General features: G+C 42.7%; 1 protein-coding gene across 6 annotated transcripts in view; it reads left to right on the plus strand.

Annotated features, from left to right (window-relative positions):
* LOC126088514 (membralin) overlaps positions 1 to 22,306 on the plus strand; it is a 551,852-nt gene that overhangs the window by 55,391 nt on the left and 474,155 nt on the right. The window lies entirely within an intron of this gene.

Genomic DNA, 22,306 nt, shown 5'->3' on the forward strand with positions numbered 1-22,306 from the left:
TAATTGTGAATAATAAACCGCATTGCATGAGACACATCCATATTAAAAAGAAATTAGTTGGGTGAAAGATTGTTTTAAGAAATATGCAAAAATTAATGTGATTTCTGTATCAGTAACTTTGGCACAATGAATTGTGGCAGCACACACTTGTCTTAAAGTGCCAGTAAGTGGTTATAACTTTTTTCTGCATATATCGTAGAATAGGTGGCAAAATATCACCTGAATTGTGAACGTTTATGATCCATTTTTGGCACACTGTACACCAAAACACAAATGGAAACATCACTTGACAATTGTTTCCCTAGAGGCTTAAACTGGAGCTGATCCATGCAGATGACATTTGTACCATCTAACTTAACTGCTGGCATGTCCAGTAGAAGCAGTGTATTTGAAAGGAGGATTTACTACACAAAGTGGTGTAATAACAATTTACAATCTCGTGAAAATTGGGCCTGGTGATCTAATGATATAACATATGCTTTGAAACTGAAAGGTTGTAGGGTAGAACCCCATTGGACAATGAATTTTTTCAGTCTGCCTTTAACTTAGCCATAACTTCTAAATGACGTGAAGGCTCACAAAATCGTAGAAAACAGGTTTTTAATAATAATAATAATAATAATAATAATAATAATAATAATAATAATAATAATTCACCAGTACATCAACGCAATACAGCTACATCCAAACGTATATATACAACTACAGAAATCTGTAATTATTGGTACATGTTCAACTACCCGAAAGTTCCTAAATGCAATGTAACATATACCGTACAGTTAAAAGGAAGTTGCGCTTGATCAAGGTCCGCGTCACTTTCCATTTTTAACCAGAAAGGAAATAAATAATAATAATACTTGATCCATCTGTTACTCGTTACTTGTTTGTCTAGCTACACATTTTCCCCAACTCCCATGTTTTTACGTTATGGTCATATTTTCATCTTCCATTGGAGTCTGTTTGCTGATTCATTTGTTTGTTTTCTTGTCTTTCCCAGTAATTCTAAAGGTGCATCTTTCCATTGTCCCCTAAGCGTGCCTCAGTTTCCAGTTGAGTTTAACATTAAAAGTCCCTGTCTCAATTCCAAATATCATAACTAGTAATACACACATATTGTAAAGGATTCATTTCAGATCCATCAAAAACTTGTTTTAGAAAATTACTTTGTTTAATGAAAGCATAACAGTCCATTTTTACTCAACTGTTTATTTCTTTTCTTATCCATCCATCAACTGTCCTAAATAATAATAATAAATAAATAAATTTGAAAATAAATAAAATAAAATAAAATTGACAACTGGTTCCATGGATTCATTGTTAATTTATACTGTTTTCTTTTTCATTTGTTGATTACATATTTTTTAGTCCTATAGTAATAGATGTTTATGCCATACTTTTACATTTGCTCTTTCTTGTATCCACTGTTGATATCCAAGAGGGGGGATTGTAAAATTTTAATTTGCATCTCAAAAAATCAAGGTATGGCAATGAAACTTGTTGATGGTGTTATGACTTTTCTGCATTTTCATCTTTCACTGTGACACATTTTTTCTCAACAGTGGATGCCTTGGCAATCTGCATTTTGGCTGTTCGTGAAACATTCCAACTCAAAAATTACCTGGAAATGCCTGCCACACAATGGTTTCTTCATCCGAGGAAAGAGGCAGGAGTCACTGAGTGCAATGTCAATAGAAAATCGTGGGGTGGAGGGTAGGGGGCGGGGGGAGGCAAGGCAATATTTGATGCCCAGAGAAGCAGCATGTGTGACTATGTTCTGTGTGGAATGAGCTGGGGTGTTGTTGTGGAGCAAAAACAAATCATTGGACAGCTTCACACGGTGCTTCATCTTGACAGCCTCTCGTAAGCTTGTCAGAAGATATAGGTAATACAGTTCTGTGGTGGTTTCCTCTTATGAGCATAATCTGCTAGCATCAACCCAGTGCAATCCCAAAAACACTTCGTTTCACCAAGCCTGATGATAATTGGGTCTTTGCCTTTTTTTGGCAGTGGTGATACGCATTTCATTTTCTTGCTTTGATCCTTTGTCTTTGGGTTATAGTGATACACCCAGCACCTGTACTCGGTAATAAGGCGGCTAAAAAAGTCGACTGAACTGACAGGAGAGTTGCAGTGTTATCCTGCCACTTTGGTTCAGTGGACTTTTTGCAGTGGTGTGAATAGTCATTGCAACCAGTGGGTTGTGAGCTTCGTCATGTTCAAAATGTTATGCAAGAATTTGAAAACTAATCCACCATTGAGTTTGATTTTTTTCCTCTATCACCCCAATTATGAGTGTCTAATGGTCGAGCACCGGGGCCTCCACTTATCTTGTAATCCAAAGTTCTTCATAGAGAGATGATCTGTCAGTTTGTCCTTCAACACTGATTGACAATACTGGGAGTGTCCGTGCCATCTGACTATGTGTGTGATGATGGTATATTGTTCCTTTACACTCCCAGTATCTCAGCATGGATTGCTGCAGCAGTGTTCCCCTTCAAAAGCGGAAAATTAATTGCCACACGATACTCCACTTAATCAATAGACTGCACCATTTTGCTGTGGCTCCTCCAGCAGCATGTTATGCTACTGGGGTATGGCAATTTCAGCACGTACCTGGGCTGCAGACTTGTCCTTGCAAATAAACAAATATTTAAGTACATAACTTTTTTTGAGGTATGATTAAAACTTTGGCTAATCTTTATACATTAGATGCAAACAGTACAGTGTCTTCAGCATAATGAAAATTGTTGAGATATACTTCATTAACATATATTTTTTCCTCATTTGTCCAGTTTAGGGATACGAACACTTTCAAGACTAATAATGGCAAATAAAAAAGTGACTGTTGCAGAAAGTGTATGAAGCTATGTAAATTGCATGGAAAACTTATTATGTATCTCACTGCCATCTTTTCATTCAAATATTAACCCTTTTTTCATTCTGTCACACATCGTTATACATTACCCACTGCGCTTTTGGGGGCTAGAATAGGCCTGCAGCCCTTCTTTGCCCCATCGTAAGAGGCAACTAATAGGAGTCTTTTTTATTGGGTCAAGTTTTTTACCTTGGTCTTGTGACTGTTCTTCAGACTTTTGACAGTTTTTGCTCTTTTTCACTTTTTTGAATGCTTTTTCCCCCTCACTTTTTGTCGAGTTTTAAATTCTGGTCCACTTTTTGGGCTTGACCTCTACTTTCCAAATTTTACCGAAGTATCGGCCATTTGGGGAAGAATTTTGTACTGTGGTGCATTAACTCTTCACTGTGTGCTGTTATCTTTTGCACCTGCCAATCAAGTGGACCTACCTCTGCACCCGAAATTCAGTGCAGTAGCCAGTCCGTCATGGTGATGTTGTCATGTACTCTCTTGGTGGTAGCCCCCTGACAATGCAGGGATTGCACTGCCAATGCCTAAGCTGTGATCTCCCCGTGTCAGCCAAAGAGTAAGTGCCTATCTGCTTTGGGGTATTAGGACTTCGGGCAACAGCTACTGCACCAGGTGACCTTTGCCTTGGTGGGGTGGTGCCCACAGCGAGAGCCACCGATTGGAGTGAGTGGCATCAGGAGAATGATCTACAGTGAAAAGGATTCAAATTAATGGTGGTCATGTCAACAAGGCAGTTTCAGCAGTCAGGAACAGTGATTTTAATATAGAATTTTACAATCCTACGGCATTTCTGTGATTGACCATGTCTCGAGACGAGAGCCAGGCAAGGAGAAATGGAAATGAACAGTTTGCTGAGTTCTTGATTTGTTCCCACACTGATGGTGGTTCTTTCACTACAACATAGTGTTTTTTGTTGAAAATATTGAAGATAGGTTTGGGGAGATTGCAGCACTAGAGAAGATGAGAAATTTATCTTTGCTGATAAAAACATCACACGCCAACCAATCACTGGCAGTTAAGGCCTGTGCCAAGTTAGGAGATATGCCAGTCACCACTTCTTCTCATAACAAGCTCAATAGAATTCAAGGTATTCTCTTCCATCAGGATCTAACACTACAGACTTACAAAGAGATGTGTGCTAATCTGGCACTATATGGAGAACATTTTGTTTGCCGCATCCAGAAGGGACCAAAGGAGAATGGAGTGGACACTGGAGCTTTTGTCCTAGCCTTCAACAGCAACATTTTACCTGAGAAGGTTAAGATCTTTGTTCATAGGTGTGTGATGTCAGGCCTCACTTTCCTCCTCCCATAACATGTTTTAGGTGCCAAAGGTTGGGACACATGTCCTCATGCTACTCTAATGGGGCTATCTGTAGGGCATGTGCATGGGTGTCCCACGAGGGCAGCCCTTGTGACCAACCCACTCAGTGTGCCAATTGTTCAGAACCACATCCTCCTCGTGCATCACAATTCTCATTGTTCGAAAGGAAGTTGAAAATTCAGGAGTGTAAAATGCTTGACAGCCTATCTTAAAAAGAGGCAAGGAAAAAGTTGGAAAGACTTCATATGGCTGATATGGTCTCCAGTTTAGCAACTGTCATGTCACAGTCCACGCCTCACATGATGACAAGGTTTCGCATGACACCAGCTGGCCCTGGTCATATTCCAGAGCCTGCGCAATGTTTGCGGGAGGGAACATCAGCTCCTTCATCCCCTACACCTGTAGCACCAGTGGTTCCTGTACCATCAGTGTGGCCAGACACACCTGTCAAAGCGCCCCCCTCTCAAGACAAGGACCAGTGGCCACAGGCTGCATGCCGGAGAACAGTCAGGTGCTCTTCTCTCCCAGAAGATAAAATGGGGAAATCTTCACAGAAATTGAAGTCTCAGAAGGATAATCAGAAAGGTAAACTACTATCTGAGGCCTCTGCTCTGAAAAAGTCAAGCCTATGCAGGTCACCACTACTTGGTAGCAAACTAATCACACCCATCTTTTACCGAGCGAGGTAGCGCAGTGGTTAGACACTGGACTCGCATTCAGGAGGACGACAGTTCAATCCCGTGTCCGGCCATCCTGATTTAGGTTTTCCGTGATTTCCCTAAATCGCTCCAGGCAAATGCCAGGATGGTTCCTTTCAAAGGGCACGGCCGACTTCCTTCCCCGTCCTTCCCTAATCCGATGAGACCGATGACCTCGCTGTCTGGTCTCCTTCCCCAAACAACCCAACCCCAACACCCATCTTTTCTATTTGCCACTTTCTCAGACCTCACTCCAACACTCCTTCAATGTAACTGTAACAACTACTATCGCCATTTGACCAAACTAAGTTGTTGTTGTTGTTGTTGTTCTGAGGGAGGAGACCAGACAGCGAGGTCATCGGTCTCATCTGGTTAGGGAAGGACGGGGAAGGAAGTCGGCCGTGCCCTTTCAAAGGAACCATCCCGGCATTTGCCTGGAGCGATTTAGGGAAATCACCCCAAACTAAGTCATTTAATGGCTAGTCACTCCATAATTGGTGTAGCGCTTCAGGGAACACGGTTTATGGTAGCACACCTCCCTGCTCTGAAAAACTACAAACCCTATGGTACCAATTCCATTAATGTTCTGAGAGTGTCAGTTGGAGTCTGTACCCTCATATTTTCTGATATTTTCAGTGAGCAGGTGCCTGTTGCTACTCCACAAGAGGCCACAGCTGTTAGTGTCGACCTGTTAGTTCGGATGACAATAAGTAATGTGTCTTTCCATTATCACAAGCTGTTAGAGTTAGTGGCACAGCTCCCTGCCCCCTTCCTCTTATTGGGGGATTTTAAAGCCCATAATCCTCTGTGGGGTGGCAACACTATGTCTCACAGAGGCAGAGTACTAAAACACCTCCTTTCAGAATTGGACATTGCCTGCTCAATGCTGGAGCTGCAACCCACAGAATGTTTTCAGGTATTGTTCTTGTAGTTTTCAGCCAGAGTATCATGCACCTGATTCAGTGGTGCGTCCATGGCGATCTTTTGTGATGGTGACCAGTTTCCTATTGTTCTCTCCCTCTCCACTCACAGACATATAGAACATGCTCTTCGTTGGTCACTTCAGAAAGCTGATTAGCAGGCTTTCTCCTCTACAGCTACTTTTGCAGCCAGTCGTGATGCACAACTTGGTACAGGACACTACTGATACTATTACTCTTGCTGTAGCAGCAATGATATCTTACTCCTCCGGCTCCTCCTGATAATCATAGGTCCCATGATCATCTGAAGACACAGCCGAAGCTATCAGGGAACACTTCAGGGTGATTCCACGGCAGAAGCGCTGACCCTGTATGGATAATTTAATAGCAATCGAGAGCCTCTGGGCAAAGGCGCAGTTTTTAATAAAGGAAGGGGAGCAGGAGTTTTGGGAGCAATATGTCTCAACTGTGTGATCTCACTGCCCATCGTCCCAAGTATGGACTAAACTGCACTGCATTTGCAGCCATACACCACCCACAGCAGTTCCTGGCATCCTTGTCAATGGTAACATCTGCCCTGATCCCGTGGTACTTGCCGAATGTTTTGCGGCACACTTCACGGAAATGTCCACTTGCAGTAATTACCATCCTCATTTCCTGACCTGGAAGTAGCTTATTGAGCACCACCCACTATCTTTCCATGCATACAGATATCTATCATATAATGTCCCTTTTAGTGAATGGGAGCTTCGCAGTGCGTCAAGATATGGCCGCTGGACCTGACAAAATCCACAACCAAATGCTCAAGCTTCTTTGTGCCGACAACATGCAATGTATCCTTAGGCTTTTTAATCGGATTTGGCGGGAGGGAGTATTTTCCTCTCAATGGTGGGAAGGTATTATTATTCCTGTTCTGAAACGGGGTGAGAACCCATGTATTTTAACTAATTACTGAATGGGCTGTGTAAGCTATTCAAATGAACGGTCAACTGCCGTCTTTGTTGGTGCCTTGAAGCTGGAGGGCATATATCAAGACTCGAAATCGTCTTTCGAGCTTTCCACCAAAGATCACCGGGCTCATTTGAAATCCACAGTGTGCAATGCTTTTGCCCATCACCAACATTGATTGGTGTGTTATTTGATCTACAGAAGGCATAATAGACCATCTGATGACATCACATCCTACCTATACTGCATGAGTGAAGTTTCCAGAACAGTTTACTTATTTTTATCGATAATTTCCTATCTCTCTGATTTTTTTTTTTTTTTTTTTGTCCAGATAGTTTCAAATTTCAGCAACCAGTATGTACAGGAAACTGGAGCATAACTCTGTTCACTATCGCCATTAATGGTATAGTAAATGCAGTGGGCACCACAGTCTCTGTCACTGTACACAGATGATCTTTGCCTGTACTGTGCCTCTGCACCACTGAGCACCAACTTCAGGGCGCTGTCTGGAGAGTCTATGACTGGACCCTGAAACACGGCTATCAATTTTCTCCTGCAAAATCATGAGTTACACATTTTTGTCACTTTCAGACTGTGCACGTGCACTCAGACATACATCTTGGTGACCAGTTACTTGAAGTCACTGACACTTGCCAATTCTTAGGTATTTTATTTGACAACAAGCTAACTTGGCAGCCGCATGTCTGCCAGCTCAAGGCAAATTGCATGAAGAAGCTGAACGCGCTCTGTTTTCTTAGTTGCCCCTTGTGGGGTGCAGACTGCACAGTTGTTCTGGGATTTTACAAAGCACTGATTTTATCTCACTTGAACTATGGATGTGTTGCCTACGGGTCGGCAGAATCGTCTGTAGCGAGCTTGCTGGATCCTGTTCACCACACTCGTGTGTAGTTGACAACGGGGGCCTTCTGTATGAGCCCTGTTGACAGCCCCCTGGTGAAAGCCTGAGTCCCACCACTGCCGGTTAGATGACAGCAGCTTCTGGCAAGTTAAGCATTCGCAGTCTATCAGATGCCTAGCCACGCATGTCACTCAACTCTGTTCCACAACCAACAATTCAGACTGTTTGTGCTTCACTCGAAATTGGGTAGATCAGCTGGATCTGACTTGTTCTACTGAAGGACCTCCAGCAGCCTCTGTTAGTCTGTGTCCCTAGAGCTCCCTCTCAACATCCTCTCCTGTCATACGGATGAACCTCTTTTGTGAGCCTGAGAAGGATGCTGATCCTGCTCTTGTCTGACACATGTTCCATTCAATTCTCCACAATTATTCTAAATTGGAATGCATCTACACAGACAGGGCAAAAGCCAACGACAGGGTCAGTTATACTTTTACACCTGTAAGGAGACACAAGAAGCACTCTCTCCTGAGTATGTACATTGCAGAGTTAGTTGCAATATCTCAGGCTTTGGAGTACATCAAATCCCATGCCACAACAAACTTTCTGGTCTGTAGTGATTCCACAAGTTACTTAAAAGTTATAACCCTGTGGTATCCCAAAAATCTTTTGGTCACCAGCATCCAGCACCTACTGGCTGACCTCTACAGCTCTGGAAAGACAGTGACCTTCATCTGGACACACAGCCACATAGGCATTCAGGGAAATGAACTCACCGACCGCCTAGCTAAAGACGCAGCTACATGAGATCAACTTGACAATGGGATGCTGAGCAAGAACTTTACGATTACAGCTTCAACACAATATTTTGTGGCTTGGGGAATTGTAATGGCAGGCTACTTTGACCCAAAACAAGTTGAGAATGATCGAAGGGTCTACTAAGGTGCAGCATAAATCTTTCCAGTCCTCTTGGAAAGATGCCATTTTGTTGTGCCGACTACGTATCTGCCACATGAGACTTGCCCACAAGAGACTCAACCACAAGTTCCTTCTGCATCAGGAGGATCCTCATCACTGCAGCTGTGGTAGTCTACTGATAATTGCGCATGTTGAGTGCGCCCAGCTGGTCGATCTGCGGCACACTCTCAGCTAGCCTACCTCACTACCTCAGATATTTGTGGATGGTGAGATGGCTACTACCAAAATTTTGCATTTTCTGAGGGAGAGAGGATTTTACACTAACCTATAATACTCCTCCACATCCAGTTGCAGGGGTGGTTGTGGGGAGGAGAGCCTCTCCCAGTGGCGGATACTCCCAAAGTGACTGTAGGTTACTTTCTCACTCCTCACCTTGTTGTGCCTTTAGATCCTCTTGTCCAAAATGCTGCCTGGGTTATCTCTCTTTTCTTTTACCTGTCGTGTTACAACTATTGTCATGCCCTTTTGAACTCTTTGACATCCAAGTCCTTTTTTTTTTCACTTTAGGTTTTTACTTTTTTACATGTTTCTCTTGTGCTAAGGAGGAACTGATGACAAAGTAGTTTAGTCCCTTTAAAAACATAATCATCATCGTAATCATCATCATCATACATTAATATGTGTTTGCCCAGTCCACTGACACAAAACACTAATGGTTAAGCTGGTACAGAGTATATATGCCCATTTGGTTCCTGTATGAAGTTTTAGGTACTGAGTGTTTATTTGTAATGTTTCACGTAACTGTCTTGGTCTCTTTCTTTGAATTAATTGATAGTTTGCTAACTATAGGCTCACAATTGTTCATAGATTTAACTTTCATAAAATGTTTTGTGATAGGTCAGGTGAGCTCAAAGATGCTGCTAGAACATACTAAATGTAATTAATTTTCTGTAACAATTGGATGGGCTGCAAAGACTTAAGCAAAATTTATAGCTTGATGAAGTCTAACCTTGACATTTCAAATTGCTTCCTGCCCTGTGAATAAGACTCCCCAACTATCTTTGCCTGTCCTTATTGTAAATAAAAAGTGAGGTTTCAAGCTGGTAGTCATTAATCTCCATTCTTAACTGAGTGCAGAGTTTTGCTGTGCAAAAGACTTTGGAAAATTACTAAACAGTCACCAATGTCTTGTGATTTCACATATTTAGTAGTCTCACGAGGTTAACCACACACAACCAGACTTTGTCCATGAAGCAAATGCAAAATTAAGTAATTAAAATAAACAGTATGGCTGCCAGATACCAGCATTGTTGTAATGCGAGACATAAACAATAGTTTGATGGGCTGGCAGCATGTGTTGGGATGCGAGATCCCAGAGGAGGGGCAACAACCACACGGAGGATGGGTCTCTCCCCCGCAGTGAGGCTTGGACAGGTGCTGACAAAGGAGGCGAAGGTATTGGCAGCAGACCCACAGCTCTCGCCATAGAGTGAGGATGCAGCTGATCATGGTGATTGGAAGGGGGGGGGGGGGTTCCACAGCAGGTGTGGACTGTGGTTGGGATGCACTTCGGTTGGCGGCTGAATCCTCGAGCACAGACCATGGAGCCCAGAGTGAACTGTGATAAGTGCTGCGAACTGTGATAAGTGCTGCGCTGGCATATGTTGGTTGAGTGGCATGAGCAGATGCAGGAGGATGTGTGGATGGTGATCATGGTGCATTTCGACCATACTCCGATCCTCCACTAACACAAACTTGTAGAACTCAAGAAGTGCATCAAAGCATTGACTGTAGAAGAGTCCATGATGTACTTCATTTGAACCTTGATCATGCAGACTAGCCATTCCACCTCGCCATTAGAATGAGCATATAATGGAGGAGCAGTCATGTGGACGAATACCTTGATGGGTGCAGAAATCGTGGAGGGTCTGAGACAAAGAAACCATAGCCACAGCTGATTTGGAAAGACGGCAAATAACATAAACAAATTTTGAGAAAGCATTGACAACCAACAACTAGTAGGAGTATATAAAATGACCCGTGAAATCAACATTGACCTGTTCCCATGGACACTGTCGTGTGGGCCACAGAGAGAGCATCACCCGCAGCTCTGCTTGTTGCGTAGCTCACTGAGAGGAGGCTGCAACACCACACATAATGTCACCATTGATGCCGGGCCAAAACACATGTCAACAGGCCAGTGGCTTGGCATGAGAGATCCCTTCAATGTTCCAGATGTTGGAGCTGAAACTGATCTCGCTGTAGGACTGCCAGGTTCACAAGCTTGGGTGACAGCCCATCCATAGCTAAGAGAATAATCGTATCAAACACAGAAAGATAGTGATAGAGGGTAAAATAGTTATGCAAAGGATCAAAAGCCTTTGCCTGAAGGCCAGTCCAACCAGCTATCCTGAACAAGGTGAACAACATGGTGCAGAACCATGCAAAGCAGCTGCAGTCTGGAAGCCTGCAATAGGAAACTCTTCCACTCTATGTTGTGCCTCCACATCTAAGTGAAGACAAAGGAGCTGATCCTGAGTGATGGTAGGATCTGACTCCACCAGACGGTGGGGTTGGCATGCTGCACAGTAGACCAGAAAAGTATTTCATTGTTGTAGTGAGACAGAAATAAGGCCCAATGCTGGAGGAGACGTGCTGCTTTGTAGGGCAGCAAAGCAGAAGGATTAAACAACAAAACCAAGGGCTTGTGGTCAGTAATGAGGTTGAAGTTACACCCGTGCAGGAACATATGGAACCTTTTGAGGGCATAGATGATCACAAGTGCTTCCTTTTCAACTTGGGAGTAGCACTGCCCATAGAAGTTGAGTGTTTTTGTCACATAAGCTATTGGATGTTCGCAGCCATCCTCGTAGCAATGTGCAAGATTGATCCCAAGGTCATACTGAGAGGCGTCTGTAGCCAAGATGAGGGTGGTGGTCAGGTTGGAAGAAGCCAAACAAACAGCAGATCGTAACTTAGATTTCAAAAGCATGAATGCACACTTGTAGGCTGACGTCCACCAAAAAGGAATGCTCTGGTGAGGCAATTTGTGGAGAGGGTGGGCCAATGTTGCCACACTTGGGAGGGATTTGTGATAGTAGGCAATTTTCCAAAAAAATGACATTGAAAGGTGAGGCAGAGCTGTGACAATGGCGACATGATGACCTAAAGGCTTTACACCATCCTAAGAAACCTGAAACCCCAAATACACAATGGATGGCTGAAAAAAGTGGAACGTGGGCAAGTTGCACTTCTACCTTGTGGTGTGTAAGACCGTGAACAAGGAGCATAAGTGCTCTTCTGTGGAAGGACCCATCATGACACAGTTATCAGGATGGTTGATGCACTCTGGAACAGGCTCTGTCAGTTGTTTTAGAAAATGCTGAGAAATTGCAGGGACACTAGCCACGCTGAACTAGAGACACAGTTATTGATACAACACGAAGTGTGTGTTAATCACAAGGAACCTTTTTAAATCCTTATCCAATGGAACCTGTAAATAGGCTTCAGGTAAATCAATTTTAGAGAAAAACTGAGACCTGGTGAATTTGGCGAACAACTTTTTCTGATGGGGCGAATGGTAGGCGTCAATGAGTCAATTATAGACTGTGCATTAACGGAAATTTTAAAGTTGCCGCAGAGGCAAAGCTGACAGTTTGGTAACATTCACAAGTTGGGGGGGGGGGGGGGGGGTATAGACTACTGTGATAGGGTGTGCCCGAAAAAGCATGGCTGTGCAATAGGCTTCAGGGTAATGTGGGCCACAAAATTAGTGGCACAACCTAACCCACCCGGGGAGGGGAGAGGGTGGCCTGAGAACTCAGATTACAGACAATCTAACTGCTGGTAAGGGACCTCTTCGTTAACAAGGTGCACTATATCTTAAATGGAAAACGAAATCGTTGAAAACATCCAGACCAAACAAATCTGTGGTACTAGCATCATCCACTACCAAAAAAGTCGAGGAGTGAACCCCAGATTTATACATAGTAGGAGCTGTAAATTGCCTCAGAACTAGAATATGTTGTTTGTTGTAACTGACCAAAAGCTGAGTAACTGGAGACAATGTTGGAGATCCCAAATCCACATAAGTTTGTAAGTTCAGAAAATTCATGCGTGCACCTGAATCCACTTGTACTCTGAGCACTTTGCCCATCAATCACACTTTGACAAACAGTTTGTTATGAATCATAAGCACTGGAGACACACAATTAACACTCACGTCCATATCTGCAGGAGAGGACTTGAAATGGCAGAGAGACGCTACATTTTTCTTACAGTTGTTGCAAGTCGCCCAGCTCTCAGAGCAAGCAATCCTGTGTGTTGCACGAAACAATGTGGATAAGTTGGGAGTGCTGAGCGCTGCTGCTGCTGCTGCTTCTGCTGCTGCTGTTGTTGTTGTTTTGCACATTGTTGCCCAGAACGGTCGCTGAGGCTGTGTTTGTAAAGCTCCATGTAGCTGCTCTTCTTCCCCAGAGACCTAACCAATACCTGACAATGAGGAAAAGGAGCCACCGTGGCTACATCACACCAAAACTCAATCTGATCAGCAGCTGCACAAGATACCTCAAAAGATTGAGCAGTACTCAACACTTCAGCCAAAGATGGATTCTGGCAGTGTAATGAATGTCGGTGCACCTTCTTTTCTGGAGCCAAGCAAATGATAGGCCATAGAATCAGCATAGCAATTCTGATGTGCATCAGCAACAAACTAGCATTTGTGACTAAGGCTGTTGAGTGTGGCCACTCAAGCCTAGTAGGACCTGGTGGGGCAGTTCTTGCCAGCAATAGAACTCTCCATGTAATGCAATGACATTTGTGTGCTCATCGTAATAATTGGACAACAACTTATACATATCATCAAACAAAAGGGACACTAGTTACTGGAGTGTGGCTAATTGGCACCACAACTGGTAAATCTGATGATAAATCCAAGGAAGGAACAAAGCCTTACACATGTGGCTCAGTAACATCAAAAGCAAGGAAGTGTTGCTGAAGCTGCTTCTTGTAAGCCTCCAAGTCTTTGGACACATCATTGTAAGGGGGAAAGAACGTCGGGTAAGGCAACTTCATGGAAGCCTGCATAGTTAGTGTGGCTGACAAGTTTGTGATACCAACCGTAAGAGCCTTCTGCCGCTTGAAGAGAGATTTTAGCACTGCCTCCATGAACATGGTGACTGGTGGAACAACTGACTAGGCATTTGCAAGTAGCCAATCAGTGCGCTGTGTCTGATAGTGAAATTTGATCTGGAGAAAGGAGAAGTAAAAATTGTTGTGAAGCAGACACTGAAGTGAATTAGTCAGATGCAGAAACAAAACTGAATGCATATTTTTTGAGGGCTAAATTTACAGTGGTGTGGTGGCTTAACAGAAAAATAATTTTTCTCCCTAAACTTCACAACGCCTAATTTTAGTTCAAATGAGCTACCATGAGGCAAACCACTCCCATTAATAGTCAGATTACTGGAAAGCTTGTAAATGTTCTCAGTTGATAAGAAAAACCCAAAGGCACACACTTTCCCGTAACTATGAAAGAATCATACACCACCACTGTCAGAATAATAAAACAAATTAATTAATTTAAAAATCACTATTACTGCAAATCCTGTAATTTGAAAGCAGTTACACAATAACCATGTAATTACAATGTGCTTGTGTGAGAAACAATAAAAACATTTCTCTCATTCCATGGACTCTTCTCAGATACATCTCAGTATAGGAAACCATATTAACCAATAATGTGCTTATGCAGAAAAATACCAAGTAATCCCAGAAAAATAGTTTGTTAAACAGTTGATGTAATTGCAACAAACATCAGTTTTCAGTTGTGAAAGAAAAAGAAAAAAAAAAGTTTCAAATAATGTGTCATTGCTTTCTCAAACATAGCTGTAGTAAAATTTTCAAACATTTTCCCCTGAATTATAGCTTTACGGAAGATTCGGTATTGTCAAACATGCAAATATACTTCTCAGGTTTGTCACTGGGCTGTACTGTGTAAATCCCACAATGTTTCATGATGCAACTGCTCAACACCTTCAGATGGTGGTAGTTACTACTATCACTTCTACAACATGCGACTGATGATAATCCCGCAGCAATGTTGAAATTTATCAGGCAAGGAGAAGGCAATAAGCATGTGCGGGAAGACACTTGCAGTTGGAGCAAAGTGGCTCTCCTATTGCCCTCTGCTGGGAGCCGTACGAAGGCCTTCCACACATGCACTGTGGGCAATGACTGTGATGCCTGACACTCCTGCAGTTGAGAGCTGAATTAAATTTCAGCTACATTTTGCGTCGAATCATGAATCAGAAGTCCTTTTTTTCCATGTTTTGATTTAATGGCAGCCAGAGCTGGATTCCAGGTGGCATTTAATTAAAAACTTACATCCCTATTGATAAGATTGTCTGCTGTATGGATTTGTATGGCCTCATAACAACACAGTCCCAGAAAGATGAAACTGGGGATAAAATTTCCATATGTTCATAAAACATGTCATGCCCCATGTTGAGGCAATGCTCTGCCACCGCTGATTTATCATGTTGCCACCTGGCGTGTATGACGATGGTGGTAGACACAACATTCTTGCATGGTTCACCGTGTCTGCCCACATTGGTGTGGGACCTTATACACACACCACATTTCCTAAGGCCAAGGTCATCTTTGACCAAGCACAATAAATTCCTAAATTTTGCTGGTAGCCAAAAAACACACTTGATGTCATGCCTTTTGAGGATTATTTCTATTATTGAAGACATGCCACCAAAATAATGCAAGGACCCCGTTGCAATGGGTGCCTCTGCATCTCCATTTACATCGCTGCTTTAAATTTGCTTAGAATGGAATGCATGGCGTATCTGCCTATCAGAGTAGCCATTCTGTTGCAATACCATTCTTAGGTGTTGTAGCTTAGCAGGAAGACTGTCTGCATCTGAGATCACCTGTACTCTATGTGCCAAAGAGCGTATTACAGCATCTCATTGTGCAGGGTGATGACAACTTGTGGCCTGCAAAGATAGCTCCATGTGTATTGGTTTATGATAAACACTATGTCCCACTTTATCACCAGCTTATATTCTGACCATAACATCCAGGAATGGTATGATGCCATCTTTTTCCACATCCATTGTGAACTGTACCTTTGGATGGAGCAAGTTCATATGCTGAATAAACACAGGTAATGTCTCTATTCTGTGAGGCCACACCACAAATGTGTTGACTTGCTTACTGCAGTGCTTTTTTCTCAAAGTCTTCCATAAAATAGTTGGCCGCCATAGGAGACAGAGGACCCTGCGTTTTAAGGAGGCCATACAGATCCACGCTGTGGATAATCTTATTAACGGTGATGCAGGTTGGAATCCAGCACTAGCTGCCATTAAATCAAAACAGGGAAAACAATAACTTCTGATTCATGACTTAAGGCAACACTCTGCTGAGATTTAATTCAATTTTCAACCACAGGAGCATCTGGCAGCACAGTCATTGCCCGCAGCACATGTGCGGAAGGCTTTTCTGCGGCTTCCAGCAGGGGGTACTAAGAGCACCATGTTCCTCCAATTGCAAGCATCTCCCCCGCACGTGTATTGTCTGCTCCTGGCCTGATAAATTTCGACACCACCACACGATTATCATCATTTGCATGTTGCAGCAGTGACAGCAGCAACCATCACCACCTGAAGATGTCGAGCAATTGCTTTGATGAAATATTGTGGGATTTACACTATACAATCTGGCAGCAAACCTGAGAAAGGTATTTGCAGCAGACCCATGGGAAAGCATGAAAAGTCACATCTGGTAACTCTACAGGATAGACAGATATGCCATGCATTCCACCAAGAAAGTTTAACATCAGCTCAGCTGAAAGGAAGGCTCTGTGAGACTTAAGGGCGGACAAACAACTGATCATTTCACTTACCAACAAGGGGAACATCACCGTCCTCTCACAAGCTAAATACAACAGCAAAACGGAGGCGCAACTCAATGATCCTGTTTATCCAAAGCTAAGAGAGGATCTGACTGACAAGATCTAGTGAAAAACATAAGACCTTCTGAAGAAGAGCTCTGTTCCTTTGACAGTCATTAAGAGCTACGTCAACAGGCTGCAGTTCCCCAAAGACTGTACGGCCTACCAAAGATGCATAAGAACGGGTCTCCTCTTCGCCTAGTAGTGAGCGACATTGGAGGTGTTACCTATTTTCTGGCCAAACATCTTACTACACTGTTGGGACATCTCATAGGCAAGTGTGACCACTGTATCCAGAATTCAGAGGACTTCATGGGCCACCTGAAGAAACTTAAGCTACAAGTGCAGGATCTTTTGATTAGCTATGACAGTGCATTTTTATTTATGAAAGTACCTCTGCAGGACTCATTAGAGCTTATCCACAGCCAGTTTGAGAAAGACATAGTGGCATTGGTTAAACATATGGTTACCTCAACTTATTTCTTATTCAGTGACCATTATTTTGAACAAGTGGACAGTGTCACCATGGGAAGTCCTCTGTCTTCCTTGATGGCCAACTCTTTTGTGGAAGACTTTGAGGAAAAAGCACTGCAGCCAGCAAGTCTCAAACCTTCCTGCTTCTGGCAGTGTGTAGACAATACATTTGTGATGTGGCCTCATGGAATACAGACATTACCAGTGTTTCTTCAGCATCTGAATTCACTCCATCCGAATATACAGTTCACAATGGATGTGGAAAAAGATGGCATCGTACCATTCCTGCATGTTATGGTCAGAAGATAAGCCGATGATAAAGTGGGACATAATGTTTATCATAAACCAATACACACGGAGCTATCTTTGCAGGACACAAGTTGTCATCACCCTGTATAATGTGGACTGTGTTATGCTCTTTGGCACATAGAGCACATCTGGTCTCAGATGCCGACAGTCTTCCTGCTAAGCTACAACACCTAAGAATGGTATTGCAACAGAATGGCTACTCTGATAGACAGATATGCCATGCATTCCATTCTAAGCAAATTCAAAGCAGGGATGTAAATGGAGATGCAGAGGCACCCATTGCAACGGGTCCTTGCATTATTTTGGTGGCATGTCTTCAATAATAGAAATAATCCTCAAAAGGCATGACATCAAGTGTGTTTTTTGGCTACCAGCAAAATTGAGGAATTTTTTGTGCTTGGTCAAAGATGACCTTGGCCTTAGAAAATGTGGTGTGTATAAGGTCCCATGCCGAAGTGGAAATTCTTATATTGGTCAGACATGCTGAACTGTGCACGAACATTGCGTCGAACACCATCATCATACATGTCTGGGGCAAACTGTTAAATAAGTGGTGGCAGAGCACTGCCTGGACAGCCGGCCCGAGTGGCTGAGCGGTTCTGGGCGCTACAGTCTGGAACCACGCGACCGCTACGGTCGCAGGTTCGAATCCTGCCTCGGGCATGGATGTGTGTGATGTCCTTAGGTTAGTTAGGTTTCAGTAGTTCTAAGTTCTAGGGGACTGAGGACCTCAGAAGTTAAGTCCCATAGTGCTCAGAGCCATTGCCTGGATAAGGGGCTCGCATGTTTTACGAACAGATGGGATTTCTGTCTCCAGCTTCATCTTTCTGAGACTATGTTGTTCAGGAGGCCAGACAAATCTGTATGGTGGACAGTCTTATCAATGAGGATGCAGGTTTTCAGTTAAGCGCCACCTAGCATCCAGCTCTGGCTGCCATTAAAAAAACAGGGAAAACAAGAACTTCCGATTTATGACTCAACGCAACGCTCTGCCGAGATTTAATTCAACTTCCAAGTGAAAGAGCGTCTGGAAACACAGCTGTTGCCACAGTGCCCATGCGGAACGCTGTTGTTGCAGCTTCCAGCAGGTGGCTCTAGGAGCACCGCTTTCCTCCAACTGCGAATGTCTTCCCGCACACGCATATTGTCTGCCCCTAGCCTGGTAAATGTCGATGCTGCCATGCGATTATCATCAGTTGCATCTTGCAACAGTGACAACAGCAACTATCACCATCCAGAGATGTTGAGCAGTTGCATCAATGAGATATTGTGGGATTTACGTAATACAATCTGACTGAGAAGTTTATTTGCAACATATCTTTCAAGGAAAGTCTGAAAAGTAGCAGAGTCAAACATGTTAGATACTTAAAACTTGCAGTAAGAATTTCATTCACATTGCCTATAACCTCTTGTTATGTAAATGAAATCTTCTTAATTTAAATCATTTCTAACCGTTTATTGGATATGGCACAATAGCTATGGTCACCCAACAATTTCCATGATCATTTGCTTCAAGGTTATCTAAAGTAAAATTAAACACAGCTCCACAAAACACTGAAGGGCTGTGCAAAAACTGCTGTCCACCTACTGGTTGAGCATTCAATTCAACATCATCTACAGCTTTATAAACTGTTAGACGAGAACGTCTTCTCCTCCTGTAGTAACATGGCATCATAAGTCTGTCTCAGTGCTGCTGCTCGTGCAGCTGCTCGACAAGTGACGCTGTCTTCTGACAAATGTCACTTACATAGCACCAGTCTTGTTATATGGCTTCGATGCCGTTGGTTCTTCACACAAGGAATCATCGCAAAATAAGTGAGTGTGAATCTGCCTGTATTTTTGTTAAAGGTGGAGGTAATTGTGCAAAAATTAAAGTAGTGGGTGATCTCACTCATTACTACAGAAATAAAATAAAGTTCCTTATGTCATTTCCATATCTCCTGTGAATTTTTTTAAAATACAATAACATTGATCCACTTATGCACGTTGTGTGCATGCTTTGTCACGCGTGAGGTACAGTGTGACCTTGAACGGGACTTAGTCTCTGGCCTGTGCTCAGCCAGCTCTGGCTGCAGTTGCATCTTTCTGGGATTATGTTGTTAAGGAGGCCAGACAAATCTGTATGGTGGACAGTCTTATCAGTAAAGATGCAGGTTTTCAGTTAAGCGCCACCTAGCATCCTGCTCTTGCTCCCATTAAATCAAAACAGGGAAAACAAGGACTTCAGATTCATAACTCAATGCAACACTCTGCTGAGATTTAATTCAACTTCCAAGTGAAAGAGTGTCTGGCAACGCAGCCATTGCCCATAGTGCACACGTGGAAGGCTGTTGTGCAGCTTCCAGCAGGGGGCACTAGAAACACCTCTTTCCTCCAACTGTGAGTGTCTTCTCGCACACGCATATTGTCTGCACCTGGCCTGATAAATGTCGATGCTGCCACGCAATTATCATCAGTCGCATCTTGCAGCAGTGACAGCAGCAACTATCACCATCCAAAGATGTTGAGCAGTTGCATCAATGAAGTATTGTGGGATTTACGTGATACAATCTGGCTGAGAAGTTTATTTGCAACATATCTTTGAGGGAAAGTCTGAAAAGTAACAGTGTCAAACATGTTAGATACTTAAAACTTGCAGTAAGAATTTCATTCACATTGTCTATAACCTCTTGTTATGTAAATGAAATCTTCTAAATTTATATAATTTCTAACCATTTATTATAAAAAGAAACCCTCCCTATTTCCTAATATTTTGTGACACACACATAAAAAAACAGCTCTTCCAGAAAAATCATTTATAAACTTTATCTGTTCAACAAGTAACCAAAACAAGAGGCTAATTTACTGTCTGCAGTCCTTATGTATGCTCTCCATAGGTAAAATTTTGTATCTGATATAACCATAGGTATAAAATACTGGTAGCTTTTCATTATGCAGATGCTGCAAAAATAAATAACCCTGAATATTACATTTTTGGTTGACACTTGTGAACATGACACTCCACCTCAGCTATCGCTGATATCATCATTTCAAAGAGCTCTACCAGTCACTTCTAGATGTCACTTGTATAATTTTTCTCTGTGGTGATATAGACTAATGCCCAGAACACATCCCAGTATAACTTGGGGTGCAACTGATAAAAATACACGGAAATATAGAACAGCATGTCTTTATGTCCTGAAGGAAATAAAATATCCTGAAGGGGGGGGGGTTAATTTAGGAGTAAAGTGTTTTTTTTTTTTTTTTTTTTTTTTTTTTTTTTTTTTTTTTTTTTTTGCACCTGTCTGTCTCTCTCCTTCGCTGTACCATGTGGAAGTCAGTACTGCTAAGCTCACCTGTCCTTGAGAGAGGGTAGATGACATCCAGGGATGGTGATTTTTATGCCAAATCTGTTATGAGACACAGCAAGTGTGATGCCAAGATATCAGGCAAAATGAATAGAACAGGATTTTGATATGGGCCAGTTTCCTGAACTAGATAAGGTAGAATGAACAACATTGGAGCGAAAAAATGCGAGTAAGAGAGGGAATCAAAAATAACAAAAATGGTAATGAGAAGTAAATGATAATTACAACAGTAGCACTGGTTGATCTAACTACTGGAGAAGTATTTGAATTGCTGATAAAGTAAAGACTGCAGTATAGAATGGACAGTTTGGTGGTGGCCATTAATCTTGGTGGACAGCTGGTTGGTGATAATGTCATCATCAGTGAACCTGAACCAGACAAGGGGTTTTGGGACACTAGGAAGGTTTCCTCCCGGCAGCTCATAAACAGATTGGTGTAGGAGGGTGCCATGCTAGTGCTCATGATTGTGCCACAGGTTTGTTTATCTGTCTTTTCTCCAAAGAAGGAGTACTTATGTGTGAGTATGCAATTGATTAGATGTATAAGGATTAAGTATCTTAGCAGAAAGATTAAGGAAAGGCAAACCTACGTTTTTAGCATTTGTAGACTTAAGAGAAAGCTTTTGACAATGTTGACTGGAATACTCTCTTTCAAATTCTGAAGGTGGCAGGGGTAAAAATACAGAGAGTGAAAGGCTACTTACAATTTGTACAGAAACCAGATGGCAGTTATAAGAGTTGAGGGACATGAAAGGGAAGCAGTGGTTGGGAAGGGAGTGAGACAGGGTTGTAGCCTATCCCCGATGTTATTCAATCTGTATATTGAGCAAGCAGTAAAGGAAACAAAAGAAAAGTTTGGAGTAGGTATTAAAATCCATGGAGAAGAAATAAAAACTTTGAGGTTCGCTGATGACATTGTAATTCTGTCAGAGACAGCAAAGGACTTGGAAGAGCAGTTGAACGGAATGGACAGTGTCTTGAAAGGAGGGTATAAGATGAACATCAACAAAAGCAAAACGAGGATAGTCGAATGTAGTCGAATTAAATCGGGTGATGCTGAGGGAATTAGATTAGGAAATGAGACACTTAAGGTAGCGGATGAGCTTTGCTATCTGGAGAGCCAAATATCTGATGATGGTCGAAGTAGAGAGGATATAAAATGTAGACTGGCAATGGCAAGGAAAGCGTTTCTGAAGAAGAAAAATTTGTTAACATCGAGTATAGATTTAAATGTCAGGAAGTCGTTTCTGAAAGTATTTGTATGGAGTGTAGCCATGTATGGAAGTGAAACGTGGACGATAAATACACTCCTGGAAATTGAAATAAGAACACCGTGAATTCATTGTCCCAGGAAGGGGAAACTTTACTGACACATTCCTGGGGTCAGATACATCACATGATCACACTGACAGAACCACAGGCACATAGACACAGGCAACAGAGCATGCACAATGTCGGCACTAGTACAGTGTATATCCACCTTTCGCAGCAATGCAGGCTGCTATTCTCCCATGGAGACGATCATAGAGATGCTGGATGTAGTCCTGTGGAACGGCTTGCCATGCCATTTCCACCTGGCGCCTCAGTTGGACCAGCGTTCGTGCTGGACGTGCAGACCACGTGAGACGACGCTTCATCCAGTCCCAAACATGCTCAATGGGGGATAGATC

This window comes from Schistocerca cancellata, chromosome 6 (assembly GCF_023864275.1).
Source record: "Schistocerca cancellata isolate TAMUIC-IGC-003103 chromosome 6, iqSchCanc2.1, whole genome shotgun sequence".
Classification (NCBI taxonomy): domain Eukaryota; kingdom Metazoa; phylum Arthropoda; class Insecta; order Orthoptera; family Acrididae; genus Schistocerca; species Schistocerca cancellata.